This window comes from Vicugna pacos, unplaced genomic scaffold, assembly GCF_048564905.1.
Source record: "Vicugna pacos unplaced genomic scaffold, VicPac4 scaffold_19, whole genome shotgun sequence".
Taxonomy (NCBI): domain Eukaryota; kingdom Metazoa; phylum Chordata; class Mammalia; order Artiodactyla; family Camelidae; genus Vicugna; species Vicugna pacos.
The window spans coordinates 30,953,833-30,970,436 of NW_027328740.1; the positions used below are offsets into that span (position 1 = coordinate 30,953,833).

The window sequence follows — 16,604 nt, forward strand, 5'->3', positions numbered from 1 at the left end:
TATTCGTAAATTTTGATTCATAAGAACATATCGTGACCTAACCCTAATGCCGATTTGGAATCAAATGGATTCCTAGTCCGTGATGTAGACTTGTATGTCTTCCAACAGGATGAAGGAATGCCATATTCTAGGCTACGTAGAGAAGAATTGTAAGAAGCCTATAACAAAGGCAAGTAGCTCTGCCAAAGTGTACTAAGAGCAAAAGAGACTGACAGCAAAGTGCACATTGGGGTTGGTTTCATTTCTTGGAATTTCAGCCCCCATGAAACCAATGGATCCATGTCCTGAGAGTGCGGGTGTTTCAGCAGAAATCAGGCGACGCATATGTATTCCGGGTGTACGGATATTATAGGAACATAAGTCTCCTTTAGTGGGTCTCTGTGTACTGTGAACTGTTAGAAAGTTTAAAGACGTGTGAAACCATCAACTGAAAAGGGACACACTTCCCTCCATTGGTACTGTGCATAGAGATCTGAACAAAAGGAAAGAGGGAAGAAGAAAGGCCCATGGGACGCTAGTGGGTAGAATCACATTTACCTTAGGAACTTCTCGTCGGATGCAGCCCCTCCCCCAACACTGACAAGATGCAGCAGCCATTGGGGATGGCAGTTAGCGGTTGGATTCCAGGTGGAATGTTGGTGTGTACCGCGAGGCTTGTTGTGGCTGTTGGATCCTAGGTAACCGGGCAGAGTTCTGTGGGTGGATCAGTGTGATGGAGGGGCTGCCGCCCTCTGTGGAGCTTGGCTTAGGTGTTTGGTCCGGGAAGCTGTGTAAGTTCGAGATACTGCTGCTGCCCAAAGACCTGAGGTCACAGGTCAGTTTCCAGAACCTGAAAGGGCAGACAGTGGAAGATCTGCCTGTCATCAGCTTACTGGTGAGGCTCCGAGGTACTTTCAGACTTGCCCAGTCCTGGTGAAGTCAACTTTAGGGGAGACACGAAGAGAAGCTGGCCGAAAAGCTGGCTGAACGGATTGAGGAGAGATGCGAACACATGGATGAGAGATGTTCTGCTACAATGGAGAATACTGGCGTGGAGACAGCTGTAGAGGATACCAGGCTCAAAAGACATTCATGAGACATATTGAACCTCACTGATACTGGCAGAAACATACGGAGTGCCAACGTGGACTTGAGGAAGTTCCTCAATTCTCTTCTCCAAGAACGGGTCCAAGGTCCCTGACGTCTGCAAGAGAAGAGATGGCAGAGATGATCAAAACGCTCCTGTTCTTGGAAGAGGTCATGGGAATCCACACTTCCCAAGGGGCCTTCCCAAGCCATTCAGACCAGAATTCACCAAGCCCAGGTAAGCCTTTTCCCAGGTTTGGGCCTAGCTAGCAAGCACTTGCCTTCCCTCCCCTCCACACAGGCATCCATTTTGAAGGATCAGTAGCTGAGCTGCAATGAAGCCATTACGAGTAAAACAAGCCCCTCCTAGAATCAGAGTTCCTCCAGCTTCACACTCTGTGAACAACAGTGAACTCCTTAAAGGTCCAATAAACTTGGCTGAAATAGATAGGAATTGAATACTTAGCTCACACCTAGAAACGATGGCCTTCCGCTAGATTCAGCAAATGTTGTGCTTATGTCTTCCCTGGGGTGAAGGGAGTGTGGTAAGAGAGGGGAATCTGACTGAACTTGAATCTGTATTAGGCCTCAATTTTTCAAGACAGTATAGGTAAATAGTACAAGTCAGAAAGGGAACTGTACTGTAAAAGTCGCCAATGATATAAAAGACACAGCTTATGTGGATCGTCTTTCACTTGAGTCAAGCCCCCGTGGGCACTATATCATGCGGGTGCAGACTTGGTTGCGTTAAATGGCTTTACCCAACATGATCGGATGATTAAGCGTTCTCATCACTGATAGAAGAACACCTGGTTCTCCATAGACTAGCATAATAGCAGCAGGGTTCTCCTAGCTAGAATGCCTCTAGGTGCTTTTGGATTCAAACCTAAATGTATATATTTGGTTTCTTTCCTCTTGTATTTTCCTAGAGAGGGATGTTACCCCTTGAAATGCCAATATTGGCCAGTAGGTGTCTTTGGGAGTAAAGGGAACCAATGCACAAGTGTATCCAAGTTTGGGGGTTATTTCAAGTTTCCAATAGTTATTTCATGGTTCCTGTTGGTTTCGGAGACTTCAACCGTAAAGAGCCGACATGAACCCTTTAACAGTTTGGACTGCCAATTTGCATTCTATCTGTCTAGGTTTTCCGTCGAGCTGACAAAATGTTACCAAAATTGACAAGTCTGGCTTCTAGGTCGATTGAGTGTGTTTCAAAAAATAACTTCATTTCCGTATAACTCCCAAAACATGTAAATGAATTCTTTTAAACTTCTTAAAGACTGCAAATGAGATATCAACACAATGTCAAAACAGGTGTATTCGGACCATCCCTCCCACCACGGCTGTATAGAAACAAAGAGCTAAGCAAATATCACATTTCTGTGAAATGTATCTGGATAGTGTTGATTCATCGATGCCCAGTTGGCAGAGAAGAAGTGCAACCTGCACTCACTCGCTCCCATGAACAGAGCAATGGAAACATCCACTCACCCAGCCCTTGGCACAGGACACTTGCCGAAGAGAGGTCTGTTACTTCCAAAGACAGGATGAGGCCTCAGGACACCTGGAAGCAGGAGAAGGCAAAGCAGGAAATGGAATCCAGTGAGGGTCTGACCCCTGGTGATGGAGCAACAAGGGTGAAACTCTGTTTAACATGGACGCACACTCTCAAGCGGACAGGAGACATGGGATAGAAGGTGATGTGCTGAGATTTACAAGAGTGCACAGCAGATGCTTGGCTGACAGAACTCAAAGAAACCAGCGCAAAATATCCCCACAGTTGATTCGGAGTCCAAGATCCCAGCTGCCACATTTGAGGTAGCAGAGGCAACGTTCTGTGAGGGATAGGGCTACGAATGATGGCACACGCTGAGTCTCAGGGATCTGGAGTGCATTGTGGGATGTGGTGGGTCGAATCAAGAGAGCAGACCAAAATGTGTACCAATGATAAAGCATCAAAACTGGTCACGTGGTTGAGATTACCAATATGTCCCATGGCCACACCCAGTGCATCTGCAGGACCAGGGACCAATTGGGCATTTTGCCAATAGAGCACGTGTGGGGCTGAATCAGAGATATCGTTCATCTGGTCTGAGGGATCCAGGGGGCCTTGGTTTTGAAATCAGAATGAAAAGACTTAGGATCTGCTACATTCATAACCTGGGCTGGGATTATGGTTTGGTTTGAGGCACAGGATGCGCAACAGCTGTGTGGTTGCCTTCGTGCACCCGTGCCACAAGGATGAGAGGACAAGGAAGAGTGGTCCTAGTCCACAGCGTTAGAAGAGGAAGCATTACCTACAGCATTATCTCCCTAAAGCGGATGCTACATTTTGGATGGCACCAGCATGGTACGGCACCGAGGACACCAAGGTAGGTCTGCGGGATCATTCCAGCAGGCCCTGATATGTGACATCCATAGATATGCTTCCACTGTTGTTTCTGTAGACAGAGAAGCTCTGAGAAGAACTGCTTTCATTGGCACATTCCCGTGGAACTACAAAGCACAAGCGCACTCTCAGTTTGCTATTTTGGAAACACTCCAAAATGACATAGAGCAGAATGCAGAGCTGAGAACCTTTAAAAGCTTCATTTCCACAAGAGGAAGTGTCCTGCGCACTTTCAGAATTGTGAGATAAGCATTATCAAAATGAAGTTATGCAAATCGAAATAGTATTGGTTTTTCATCAAAACTAATGCAACAACAGCAATTGGAGATATACCAGACAACACACACAGGAACACGATATGGCATCAATGTCTAGGAGAAATTGTCCGCACAGAAATCCCATGGAATTGCGTAGAGCCAAAAGTCTAAAATTTTCACTTAACAAAGCCCTAGAAGTCCACATTACATACCTGATATTACCTGAGCAGTAGAGGTGAAGAAGTACAGTAAAAGAAACAGGAAGTACCATTTTCAGTTCCAAAGATATTGAAGGCCCAAAAGATAAGCTTTCAAACAACTAGACTGCAAAACGCTATCCAGACCATGTGTTGAAAATGGAGGTCAGGAAATCACTGAAAAACAACAGTGTCTCAGAATCACATAAGGCAGAATACCGGAAAAGGGGAAGAGAAAGTCTAAAGACGAGCCAAAAAATATCAGGAAACTCAATGGATGTGATAATATCAGGGCTAAAATTTAGTCGTAAGCAGACTAGATAATGCAGAGGGACGCGTGAATGACTGTGAAGACATGGGATCAGAAAAACCTCGGTCAGAAGCAGACATAGGAAAGCAAGTGCAAAGCAATGTAAACATTGCTGTTGAACCCTGGGTTAAGACAGGGCATGAAAGACTAGAATTCATAAGGGTCCCAGATGGAAAAGCAAGAGATAAGGAAACAAAAAATGTCTGAAAATTTATCTGTAGAAAAATCAGACTGAAACTTCCTGAAAGCCAAGAAAGAATCATGTATGCGAATTCAGGAATTACACAGCATCCAAGGAGGTGGAATCCCAATAGACCTACCAGCAGCTGTATGATTCAAATCAACAAAGCTCACGAATATCACAGTGATTTACAATGCACCTGGAGGAAACAACATAGTCACAAGGGAACCTCAAGAGGGGATTCAGCTGATATCTCGGCAGCAATATTGCAGGAGAGGGAGGAGTGCCAGGACACAGACCATATCCTGAATGGCCAAATGCTGCCACCTAGGGGAGCCTATGCCACATGACCGCCATTCCTAATAACGGCAGAGCTAGAAAATTCCACAAACCGGCAAATCTTAAAAGAATTCAGCAGTTCAAAACTTATCCTACAAGAATGGTTGAGAAATCTACCCTGAATAGAAAAGCAGCAAGATGAAATGGAAAGAAGAAACCATTATTGGAAATGCAAGAAGAGCATGAGTGGCAAAGAAGAAACAAGAAGAAGGCAAGGAGGACATCAAAACCCTAAAGATGGGAGAGGGAAGCAGGAAATCATAGGTGATTGGAAGCACTCTCTTAAGTGAATCAGCTTATTTGACTCTCTGTTTCAAGCTTAAGGAGAGATGCATGGCCTGTCGTGTTTGCAATACAAGCGAGAAGCAGACCAACAAAGAATCAAACCAACAAGCAAACACCAAAATGGTACGGTTGGCTGATATTTACCAAGGGAACCATGATTATTCAAAAGAAAATACTTAAGGTGATGTCAAGGATCATTCAGCATGCATCGACCCATTATCGCGGCTTGCATGTACTCAGCACACTTGTATTCGGAGGCGTGCATTCATATTCGTAAATTTTGATTCATAAGAACATATCGTGACCTAACCCTAATGCCGATTTGGAATCAAATGGATTCCTAGTCCGTGATGTAGACTTGTATGTCTTCCAACAGGATGAAGGAATGCCATATTCTAGGCTACGTAGAGAAGAATTGTAAGAAGCCTATAACAAAGGCAAGTAGCTCTGCCAAAGTGTACTAAGAGCAAAAGAGACTGACAGCAAAGTGCACATTGGGGTTGGTTTCATTTCTTGGAATTTCAGCCCCCATGAAACCAATGGATCCATGTCCTGAGAGTGCGGGTGTTTCAGCAGAAATCAGGCGACGCATATGTATTCCGGGTGTACGGATATTATAGGAACATAAGTCTCCTTTAGTGGGTCTCTGTGTACTGTGAACTGTTAGAAAGTTTAAAGACGTGTGAAACCATCAACTGAAAAGGGACACACTTCCCTCCATTGGTACTGTGCATAGAGATCTGAACAAAAGGAAAGAGGGAAGAAGAAAGGCCCATGGGACGCTAGTGGGTAGAATCACATTTACCTTAGGAACTTCTCGTCGGATGCAGCCCCTCCCCCAACACTGACAAGATGCAGCAGCCATTGGGGATGGCAGTTAGCGGTTGGGATTCCAGGTGGAATGTTGGTGTGTACCGCGAGGCTTGTTGTGGCTGTTGGATCCTAGGTAACCGGGCAGAGTTCTGTGGGTGGATCAGTGTGATGGAGGGGCTGCCGCCCTCTGTGGAGCTTGGCTTAGGTGTTTGGTCCGGGAAGCTGTGTAAGTTCGAGATACTGCTGCTGCCCAAAGACCTGAGGTCACAGGTCAGTTTCCAGAACCTGAAAGGGCAGACAGTGGAAGATCTGCCTGTCATCAGCTTACTGGTGAGGCTCCGAGGTACTTTCAGACTTGCCCAGTCCTGGTGAAGTCAACTTTAGGGGAGACACGAAGAGAAGCTGGCCGAAAAGCTGGCTGAACGGATTGAGGAGAGATGCGAACACATGGATGAGAGATGTTCTGCTACAATGGAGAATACTGGCGTGGAGACAGCTGTAGAGGATACCAGGCTCCAAAGACATTCATGAGACATATTGAACCTCGCTGATAGTGGCAGAAACATACGGAGTGCCAACGTGGACTTGAGGAAGTTCCTCAATTCTCTTCTCCAAGAACGGGTCCAAGGTCCCTGACGTCTGCAAGAGAAGAGATGGCAGAGATGATCAAAACGCTCCTGTTCTTGGAAGAGGTCATGGGAATCCACACTTCCCAAGGGGCCTTCCCAAGCCATTCAGACCAGAATTCACCAAGCCCAGGTAAGCCTTTTCCCAGGTTTGGGCCTAGCTAGCAAGCACTTGCCTTCCCTCCCCTCCACACAGGCATCCATTTTGAAGGATCAGTAGCTGAGCTGCAATGAAGCCATTACGAGTAAAACAAGCCCCTCCTAGAATCAGAGTTCCTCCAGCTTCACACTCTGTGAACAACAGTGAACTCCTTAAAGGTCCAATAAACTTGGCTGAAATAGATAGGAATTGAATACTTAGCTCACACCTAGAAACGATGGCCTTCCGCTAGATTCAGCAAATGTTGTGCTTATGTCTTCCCTGGGGTGAAGGGAGTGTGGTAAGAGAGGGGAATCTGACTGAACTTGAATCTGTATTAGGCCTCAATTTTTCAAGACAGTATAGGTAAATAGTACAAGTCAGAAAGGGAACTGTACTGTAAAAGTCGCCAATGATATAAAAGACACAGCTTATGTGGATCGTCTTTCACTTGAGTCAAGCCCCCGTGGGCACTATATCATGCGGGTGCAGACTTGGTTGCGTTAAATGGCTTTACCCAACATGATCGGATGATTAAGCGTTCTCATCACTGATAGAAGAACACCTGGTTCTCCATAGACTAGCATAATAGCAGCAGGGTTCTCCTAGCTAGAATGCCTCTAGGTGCTTTTGGATTCAAACCTAAATGTATATATTTGGTTTCTTTCCTCTTGTATTTTCCTAGAGAGGGATGTTACCCCTTGAAATGCCAATATTGGCCAGTAGGTGTCTTTGGGAGTAAAGGGCACCAATGCACAAGTGTATCCAAGTTTGGGGGTTATTTCAAGTTTCCAATAGTTATTTCATGGTTCCTGTTGGTTTCGGAGGCTTCAACCGTAAAGAGCCGACATGAACCCTTTAACAGTTTGGACTGCCAATTTGCATTCTATCTGTCTAGGTTTTCCGTCGAGCTGACAAAATGTTACCAAAATTGACAAGTCTGGCTTCTAGGTCGATTGAGTGTGTTTCAAAAAATAACTTCATTTCCGTATAACTCCCAAAACATGTAAATGAATTCTTTTAAACTTCTTAAAGACTGCAAATGAGATATCAACACAATGTCAAAACAGGTGTATTCGGACCATCCCTCCCACCACGGCTGTATAGAAACAAAGAGCTAAGCAAATATCACATTTCTGTGAAATGTATCTGGATAGTGTTGATTCATCGATGCCCAGTTGGCAGAGAAGAAGTGCAACCTGCACTCACTCGCTCCCATGAACAGAGCAATGGAAACATCCACTCACCCAGCCCTTGGCACAGGACACTTGCCGAAGAGAGGTCTGTTACTTCCAAAGACAGGATGAGGCCTCAGGACACCTGGAAGCAGGAGAAGGCAAAGCAGGAAATGGAATCCAGTGAGGGTCTGACCCCTGGTGATGGAGCAACAAGGGTGAAACTCTGTTTAACATGGACGCACACTCTCAAGCGGACAGGAGACATGGGATAGAAGGTGATGTGCTGAGATTTACAAGAGTGCACAGCAGATGCTTGGCTGACAGAACTCAAAGAAACCAGCGCAAAATATCCCCACAGTTGATTCGGAGTCCAAGATCCCAGCTGCCACATTTGAGGTAGCAGAGGCAACGTTCTGTGAGGGATAGGGCTACGAATGATGGCACACGCTGAGTCTCAGGGATCTGGAGTGCATTGTGGGATGTGGTGGGTCGAATCAAGAGAGCAAACCAAAATGTGTACCAATGATAAAGCATCAAAACTGGTCACGTGGTTGAGATTACCAATATGTCCCATGGCCACAGCCAGTGCATCTGCAGGACCAGGGACCAATTGGGCATTTTGCCAATAGAGCACGTGTGGGGCTGAATCAGAGATATCGTTCATCTGGTCTGAGGGATCCAGGGGGCCTTGGTTTTGAAATCAGAATGAAAAGCCTTAGGATCTGCTACATTCATAACCTGGGCTGGGATTATGGTTTGGTTTGAGGCACAGGATGCGCAACAGCTGTGTGGTTGCCTTCGTGCACCCGTGCCACAAGGATGAGAGGACAAGGAAGAGTGGTCCAAGTCCACAGCGTTAGAAGAGGAAGCATTACCTACAGCATTATCTCCCTAAAGCGGATGCTACATTTTGGATGGCACCAGCACGGTACGGCACCGAGGACACCAAGGTAGGTCTGCGGGATCATTCCAGCAGGCCCTGATATGTGACATCCATAGATATGCATTCCACTGGTGTTTCTGTAGACAGAGAAGCTCTGAGAAGAACTGCTTTCATTGGCACATTCCCGTGGAACTACAAAGCACAAGCGCACTCTCAGTTTGCTGTTTTGGAAACACTCCAAAATGACATAGAGCAGAATGCAGAGCTGAGAACCTTTAAAAGCTTCATTTCCACAAGAGGAAGTGTCCTGCGCACTTTCAGAATTGTGAGATAAGCATTATCAAAATGAAGTTATGCAAATCGAAATAGTATTGGTTTTTCATCAAAACTAATGCAACAACAGCAATTGGAGATATACCAGACAACACACACAGGAACACGATATGGCATCAATGTCTAGGAGAAATTGTCCGCACAGAAATCCCATGGAATTGCGTAGAGCCAAAAGTCTAAAATTTTCACTTAACAAAGCCCTAGAAGTCCACATTACATACCTGATATTACCTGAGCAGTAGAGGTGAAGAAGTACAGTAAAAGAAACAGGAAGTACCATTTTCAGTTCCAAAGATATTGAAGGCCCAAAAGATAAGCTTTCAAACAACTAGACTGCAAAACGCTATCCAGACCATGTGTTGAAAATGGAGGTCAGGAAATCACTGAAAAACAACAGTGTCTCAGAATCACATAAGGCAGAATACCGGAAAAGGGGAAGAGAAAGTCTAAAGACGAGCCAAAAAATATCAGGAAACTCAATGGATGTGATAATATCAGGGCTAAAATTTAGTCGTAAGCAGACTAGATAATGCAGAGGGACGCGTGAATGACTGTGAAGACATGGGATCAGAAAAACCTCGGTCAGAAGCAGACATAGGAAAGCAAGTGCAAAGCAATGTAAACATTGCTGTTGAACCCTGGGTTAAGACAGGGCATGAAAGACTAGAATTCATAAGGGTCCCAGATGGAAAAGCAAGAGATAAGGAAACAAAAAATGTCTGAAAATTTATCTGTAGAAAAATCAGACTGAAACTTCCTGAAAGCCAAGAAAGAATCATGTATGTGAATTCAGGAATTACACAGCATCCAAAGGAGGTGGAATCCCAATAGACCTACCAGCAGCTGTATGATTCAAATCAACAAAGCTCACGAATATCACAGTGATTTAAAATGCACCTGGAGGAAACAACATAGTCACAAGGGAACCTCAAGAGGGGATTCAGCTGATATCTCGGCAGCAATATTGCAGGAGAGGGAGGAGTGCCAGGACACAGACCATATCCTGAATGGCCAAATGCTGCCACCTAGGGGAGCCTATGCCACATGACCGCCAGTCCTAATAACGGCAGAGCTAGAAAATTCCACAAACCGGCAAATCTTAAAAGAATTCAGCAGTTCAAAACTTATCCTACAAGAATGGTTGAGAAATCTACCCTGAATAGAAAAGCAGCAAGATGAAATGGAAAGAAGAAACCATTATTGGAAATGCAAGAAGAGCATGAGTGGCAAAGAAGAAACAAGAAGAAGGCAAGGAGGACATCAAAACCCTAAAGATGGGAGAGGGAAGCAGGAAATCATAGGTGATTGGAAGCACTCTCTTAAGTGAATCAGCTTATTTGACTCTCTGTTTCAAGCTTAAGGAGAGATGCATGGCCTGTCGTGTTTGCAATACAAGCGAGAAGCAGACCAACAAAGAATCAAACCAACAAGCAAACACCAAAATGGTACGGTTGGCTGATATTTACCAAGGGAACCATGATTATTCAAAAGAAAATACTTAAGGTGATGTCAAGGATCATTCAGCATGCATCGACCCATTATCGCGGCTTGCATGTACTCAGCACACTTGTATTCGGAGGCGTGCATTCATATTCGTAAATTTTGATTCATAAGAACATATCGTGACCTAACCCTAATGCCGATTTGGAATCAAATGGATTCCTAGTCCGTGATGTAGACTTGTATGTCTTCCAACAGGATGAAGGAATGCCATATTCTAGGCTACGTAGAGAAGAATTGTAAGAAGCCTATAACAAAGGCAAGTAGCTCTGCCAAAGTGTACTAAGAGCAAAAGAGACTGACAGCAAAGTGCACATTGGGGTTGGTTTCATTTCTTGGAATTTCAGCCCCCATGAAACCAATGGATCCATGTCCTGAGAGTGCGGGTGTTTCAGCAGAAATCAGGCGACGCATATGTATTCCGGGTGTACGGATATTATAGGAACATAAGTCTCCTTTAGTGGGTCTCTGTGTACTGTGAACTGTTAGAAAGTTTAAAGACGTGTGAAACCATCAACTGAAAAGGGACACACTTCCCTCCATTGGTACTGTGCATAGAGATCTGAACAAAAGGAAAGAGGGAAGAAGAAAGGCCCATGGGACGCTAGTGGGTAGAATCACATTTACCTTAGGAACTTCTCGTCGGATGCAGCCCCTCCCCCAACACTGACAAGATGCAGCAGCCATTGGGGATGGCAGTTAGCGGTTGGATTCCAGGTGGAATGTTGGTGTGTACCGCGAGGCTTGTTGTGGCTGTTGGATCCTAGGTAACCGGGCAGAGTTCTGTGGGTGGATCAGTGTGATGGAGGGGCTGCCGCCCTCTGTGGAGCTTGGCTTAGGTGTTTGGTCCGGGAAGCTGTGTAAGTTCGAGATACTGCTGCTGCCCAAAGACCTGAGGTCACAGGTCAGTTTCCAGAACCTGAAAGGGCAGACAGTGGAAGATCTGCCTGTCATCAGCTTACTGGTGAGGCTCCGAGGTACTTTCAGACTTGCCCAGTCCTGGTGAAGTCAACTTTAGGGGAGACACGAAGAGAAGCTGGCCGAAAAGCTGGCTGAACGGATTGAGGAGAGATGCGAACACATGGATGAGAGATGTTCTGCTACAATGGAGAATACTGGCGTGGAGACAGCTGTAGAGGATACCAGGCTCCAAAGACATTCATGAGACATATGGAACCTCGCTGATACTGGCAGAAACATACGGAGTGCCAACGTGGACTTGAGGAAGTTCCTCAATTCTCTTCTCCAAGAACGGGTCCAAGGTCCCTGACGTCTGCAAGAGAAGAGATGGCAGAGATGATCAAAACGCTCCTGTTCTTGGAAGAGGTCATGGGAATCCACACTTCCCAAGGGGCCTTCCCAAGCCATTCAGACCAGAATTCACCAAGCCCAGGTAAGCCTTTTCCCAGGTTTGGGCCTAGCTAGCAAGCACTTGCCTTCCCTCCCCTCCACACAGGCATCCATTTTGAAGGATCAGTAGCTGAGCTGCAATGAAGCCATTACGAGTAAAACAAGCCCCTCCTAGAATCAGAGTTCCTCCAGCTTCACACTCTGTGAACAACAGTGAACTCCTTAAAGGTCCAATAAACTTGGCTGAAATAGATAGGAATTGAATACTTAGCTCACACCTAGAAACGATGGCCTTCCGCTAGATTCAGCAAATGTTGTGCTTATGTCTTCCCTGGGGTGAAGGGAGTGTGGTAAGAGAGGGGAATCTGACTGAACTTGAATCTGTATTAGGCCTCAATTTTTCAAGACAGTATAGGTAAATAGTACAAGTCAGAAAGAGAACTGTACTGTAAAAGTCGCCAATGATATAAAAGACACAGCTTATGTGGATCGTCTTTCACTTGAGTCAAGCCCCCGTGGGCACTATATCATGCGGGTGCAGACTTGGTTGCGTTAAATGGCTTTACCCAACATGATCGGATGATTAAGCGTTCTCATCACTGATAGAAGAACACCTGGTTCTCCATAGACTAGCATAACTGCAGCAGGGTTCTCCTAGCTAGAATGCCTCTAGGTGCTTTTGGATTCAAACCTAAATGTATATATTTGGTTTCTTTCCTCTTGTATTTTCCTAGAGAGGGATGTTACCCCTTGAAATGCCAATATTGGCCAGTAGGTGTCATTGGGAGTAAAGGGCACCAATGCACAAGTGTATCCAAGTTTGGGGGTTATTTCAAGTTTCCAATAGTTATTTCATGGTTCCTGTTGGTTTCGGAGGCTTCAACCGTAAAGAGCCGACATGAACCCTTTAACAGTTTGGACTGCCAATTTGCATTCTATCTGTCTAGGTTTTCCATCGAGCTGACAAAATGTTACCAAAATTGACAAGTCTGGCTTCTAGGTCGATTGAGTGTGTTTCAAAAAATAACTTCATTTCCGTATAACTCCCAAAACATATAAATGAATTCTTTTAAACTTCTTAAAGACTGCAAATGAGATATCAACACAATGTCAAAACAGGTGTATTCGGACCATCCCTCCCACCACGGCTGTATAAAAACAAAGAGCTAAGCAAATATCACATTTCTGTGAAATGTATCTGGATAGTGTTGATTCATCAATGCCCAGTTGGCAGAGAAGAAGTGCAACCTGCACTCACTCGCTCCCATGAACAGAGCAATGGAAACATCCACTCACCCAGCCCTTGGCACAGGACACTTGCCGAAGAGAGGTCTGTTACTTCCAAAGACAGGATGAGGCCTCAGGACACCTGGAAGCAGGAGAAGGCAAAGCAGGAAATGGAATCCAGTGAGGGTCTGACCCCTGGTGATGAAGCAACAAGGGTGAAACTCTGTTTAACTTGGACGCACACTCTCAAGCGGACAGGAGACATGGGATAGAAGGTGATGTGCTGAGATTTACAAGAGTGCACAGCAGATGCTTGGCTGACAGAACTCAAAGAAACCAGCGCAAAATATCCCCACAGTTGATTCGGGGTCCAAGATCCCAGCTGCCACATTTGAGGTAGCAGAGGCAACGTTCTGTGAGGGATAGGGCTACGAATGATGGCACACGCTGAGTCTCAGGGATCTGGAGTGCATTGTGGGATGTGGTGGGTCGAATCAAGAGAGCAAACCAAAATGTGTACCAATGATAAAGCATCAAAACTGGTCACGTGGTTGAGATTACCAATATGTCCCATGGCCACAGCCAGTGCATCTGCAGGACCAGGGACCAATTGGGCATTTTGCCAATAGAGCACGTGTGGGGCTGAATCAGAGATATCGTTCATCTGGTCTGAGGGATCCAGGGGGCCTTGGTTTTGAAATCAGAATGAAAAGACTTAGGATCTGCTACATTCATAACCTGGGCTGGGATTATGGTTTGGTTTGAGGCACAGGATGCGCAACAGCTGTGTGGTTGCCTTCGTGCACCCGTGCCACAAGGATGAGAGGACAAGGAAGAGTGGTCCAAGTCCACAGCGTTAGAAGAGGAAGCATTACCTACAGCATTATCTCCCTAAAGCGGATGCTACATTTTGGATGGCACCAGCACGGTACGGCACCGAGGACACCAAGGTAGGTCTGCGGGATCATTCCAGCAGGCCCTGATATGTGACATCCATAGATATGCTTCCACTGTTGTTTCTGTAGACAGAGAAGCTCTGAGAAGAACTGCTTTCATTGGGACATTCCCGTGGAACTACAAAGCACAAGCGCACTCTCAGTTTGCTGTTTTGGAAACACTCCAAAATGACATAGAGCAGAATGCAGAGCTGAGAACCTTTAAAAGCTTCATTTCCACAAGAGGAAGTGTCCTGCGCACTTTCAGAATTGTGAGATAAGCATTATCAAAATGAAGTTATGCAAATCGAAATAGTATTGGTTTTTCATCAAAACTAATGCAACAACAGCAATTGGAGATATACCAGACAACACACACAGGAACACGATATGGCATCAATGTCTAGGAGAAATTGTCCGCACAGAAATCCCATGGAATTGCATAGAGCCAAAAGTCTAAAATTTTCACTTAACAAAGCCCTAGAAGTCCACATTACATACCTGATATTACCTGAGCAGTAGAGGTGAAGAAGTACAGTAAAAGAAACAGGAAGTACCATTTTCAGTTCCAAAGATATTGAAGGCCCAAAAGATAAGCTTTCAAACAACTAGACTGCAAAACGCTATCCAGACCATGTGTTGAAAATGGAGGTCAGGAAATCACTGAAAAACAACAGTGTCTCAGAATCACATAAGGCAGAATACCGGAAAAGGGGAAGAGAAAGTCTAAAGACGAGCCAAAAAATATCAGGAAACTCAATGGATGTGATAATATCAGGGCTAAAATTTAGTCGTAAGCAGACTAGATAATGCAGAGGGACGCGTGAATGACTGTGAAGACATGGGATCAGAAAAACCTCGGTCAGAAGCAGACATAGGAAAGCAAGTGCAAAGCAATGTAAACATTGCTGTTGAACCCTGGGTTAAGACAGGGCATGAAAGACTAGAATTCATAAGGGTCCCAGATGGAAAAGCAAGAGATAAGGAAACAAAAAATGTCTGAAAATTTATCTGTAGAAAAATCAGACTGAAACTTCCTGAAAGCCAAGAAAGAATCATGTATGCGAATTCAGGAATTACACAGCATCCAAAGGAGGTGGAATCCCAATAGACCTACCAGCAGCTGTATGATTCAAATCAACAAAGCTCACGAATATCACAGTGATTTACAATGCACCTGGAGGAAACAACATAGTCACAAGGGAACCTCAAGAGGGGATTCAGCTGATATCTCGGCAGCAATATTGCAGGAGAGGGAGGAGTGCCAGGACACAGACCATATCCTGAATGGCCAAATGCTGCCACCTAGGGGAGCCTATGCCACATGACCGCCAGTCCTAATAACGGCAGAGCTAGAAAATTCCACAAACCGGCAAATCTTAAAAGAATTCAGCAGTTCAAAACTTATCCTACAAGAATGGTTGAGAAATCTACCCTGAATAGAAAAGCAGCAAGATGAAATGGAAAGAAGAAACCATTATTGGAAATGCAAGAAGAGCATGAGTGGCAAAGAAGAAACAAGAAGAAGGCAAGGAGGACATCAAAACCCTAAAGATGGGAGAGGGAAGCAGGAAATCATAGGTGATTGGAAGCACTCTCTTAAGTGAATCAGCTTATTTGACTCTCTGTTTCAAGCTTAAGGAGAGATGCATGGCCTGTCGTGTTTGCAATACAAGCGAGAAGCAGACCAACAAAGAATCAAACCAACAAGCAAACACCAAAATGGTACGGTTGGCTGATATTTACCAAGGGAACCATGATTATTCAAAAGAAAATACTTAAGGTGATGTCAAGGATCATTCAGCATGCATCGACCCATTATCGCGGCTTGCATGTACTCAGCACACTTGTATTCGGAGGCGTGCATTCATATTCGTAAATTTTGATTCATAAGAACATATCGTGACCTAACCCTAATGCCGATTTGGAATCAAATGGATTCCTAGTCCGTGATGTAGACTTGTATGTCTTCCAACAGGATGAAGGAATGCCATATTCTAGGCTACGTAGAGAAGAATTGTAAGAAGCCTATAACAAAGGCAAGTAGCTCTGCCAAAGTGTACTAAGAGCAAAAGAGACTGACAGCAAAGTGCACATTGGGGTTGGTTTCATTTCTTGGAATTTCAGCCCCCATGAAACCAATGGATCCATGTCCTGAGAGTGCGGGTGTTTCAGCAGAAATCAGGCGACGCATATGTATTCCGGGTGTACGGATATTATAGGAACATAAGTCTCCTTTAGTGGGTCTCTGTGTACTGTGAACTGTTAGAAAGTTTAAAGACGTGTGAAACCATCAACTGAAAAGGGGCACACTTCCCTCCATTGGTACTGTGCATAGAGATCTGAACAAAAGGAAAGAGGGAAGAAGAAAGGCCCATGGGACGCTAGTGGGTAGAATCACATTTACCTTAGGAACTTCTCGTCGGATGCAGCCCCTCCCCCAACACTGACAAGATGCAGCAGCCATTGGGGATGGCAGTTAGCGGTTGGATTCCAGGTGGAATGTTGGTGTGTACCGCGAGGCTTGTTGTGGCTGTTGGATCCTAGGTAACCGGGCAGAGTTCTGTGGGTGGATCAGTGTGATGGAGGGGCTGCCG

At 45.1% G+C, this 16,604-nt stretch overlaps 2 long non-coding RNA genes across 2 annotated transcripts; both read right to left on the reverse strand.

Annotated features, from left to right (window-relative positions):
• Positions 1-989: 989 nt before the first annotated feature.
• LOC140693098 (uncharacterized) lies at positions 990-5,910 on the reverse strand. Its single transcript, XR_012068754.1, has 3 exons — positions 5,829-5,910; positions 2,557-2,629; positions 990-1,183 (listed from the first exon to the last, which is right to left on the reverse strand). It is a non-coding gene; the product is annotated as an uncharacterized lncRNA (long non-coding RNA).
• Positions 5,911-11,562: 5,652 nt separating this feature from the next.
• LOC140693069 (uncharacterized) lies at positions 11,563-16,518 on the reverse strand. Its single transcript, XR_012068724.1, has 3 exons — positions 16,415-16,518; positions 13,142-13,214; positions 11,563-11,768 (listed from the first exon to the last, which is right to left on the reverse strand). It is a non-coding gene; the product is annotated as an uncharacterized lncRNA (long non-coding RNA).
• Between the last annotated feature and the right edge of the window lie 86 nt (positions 16,519-16,604).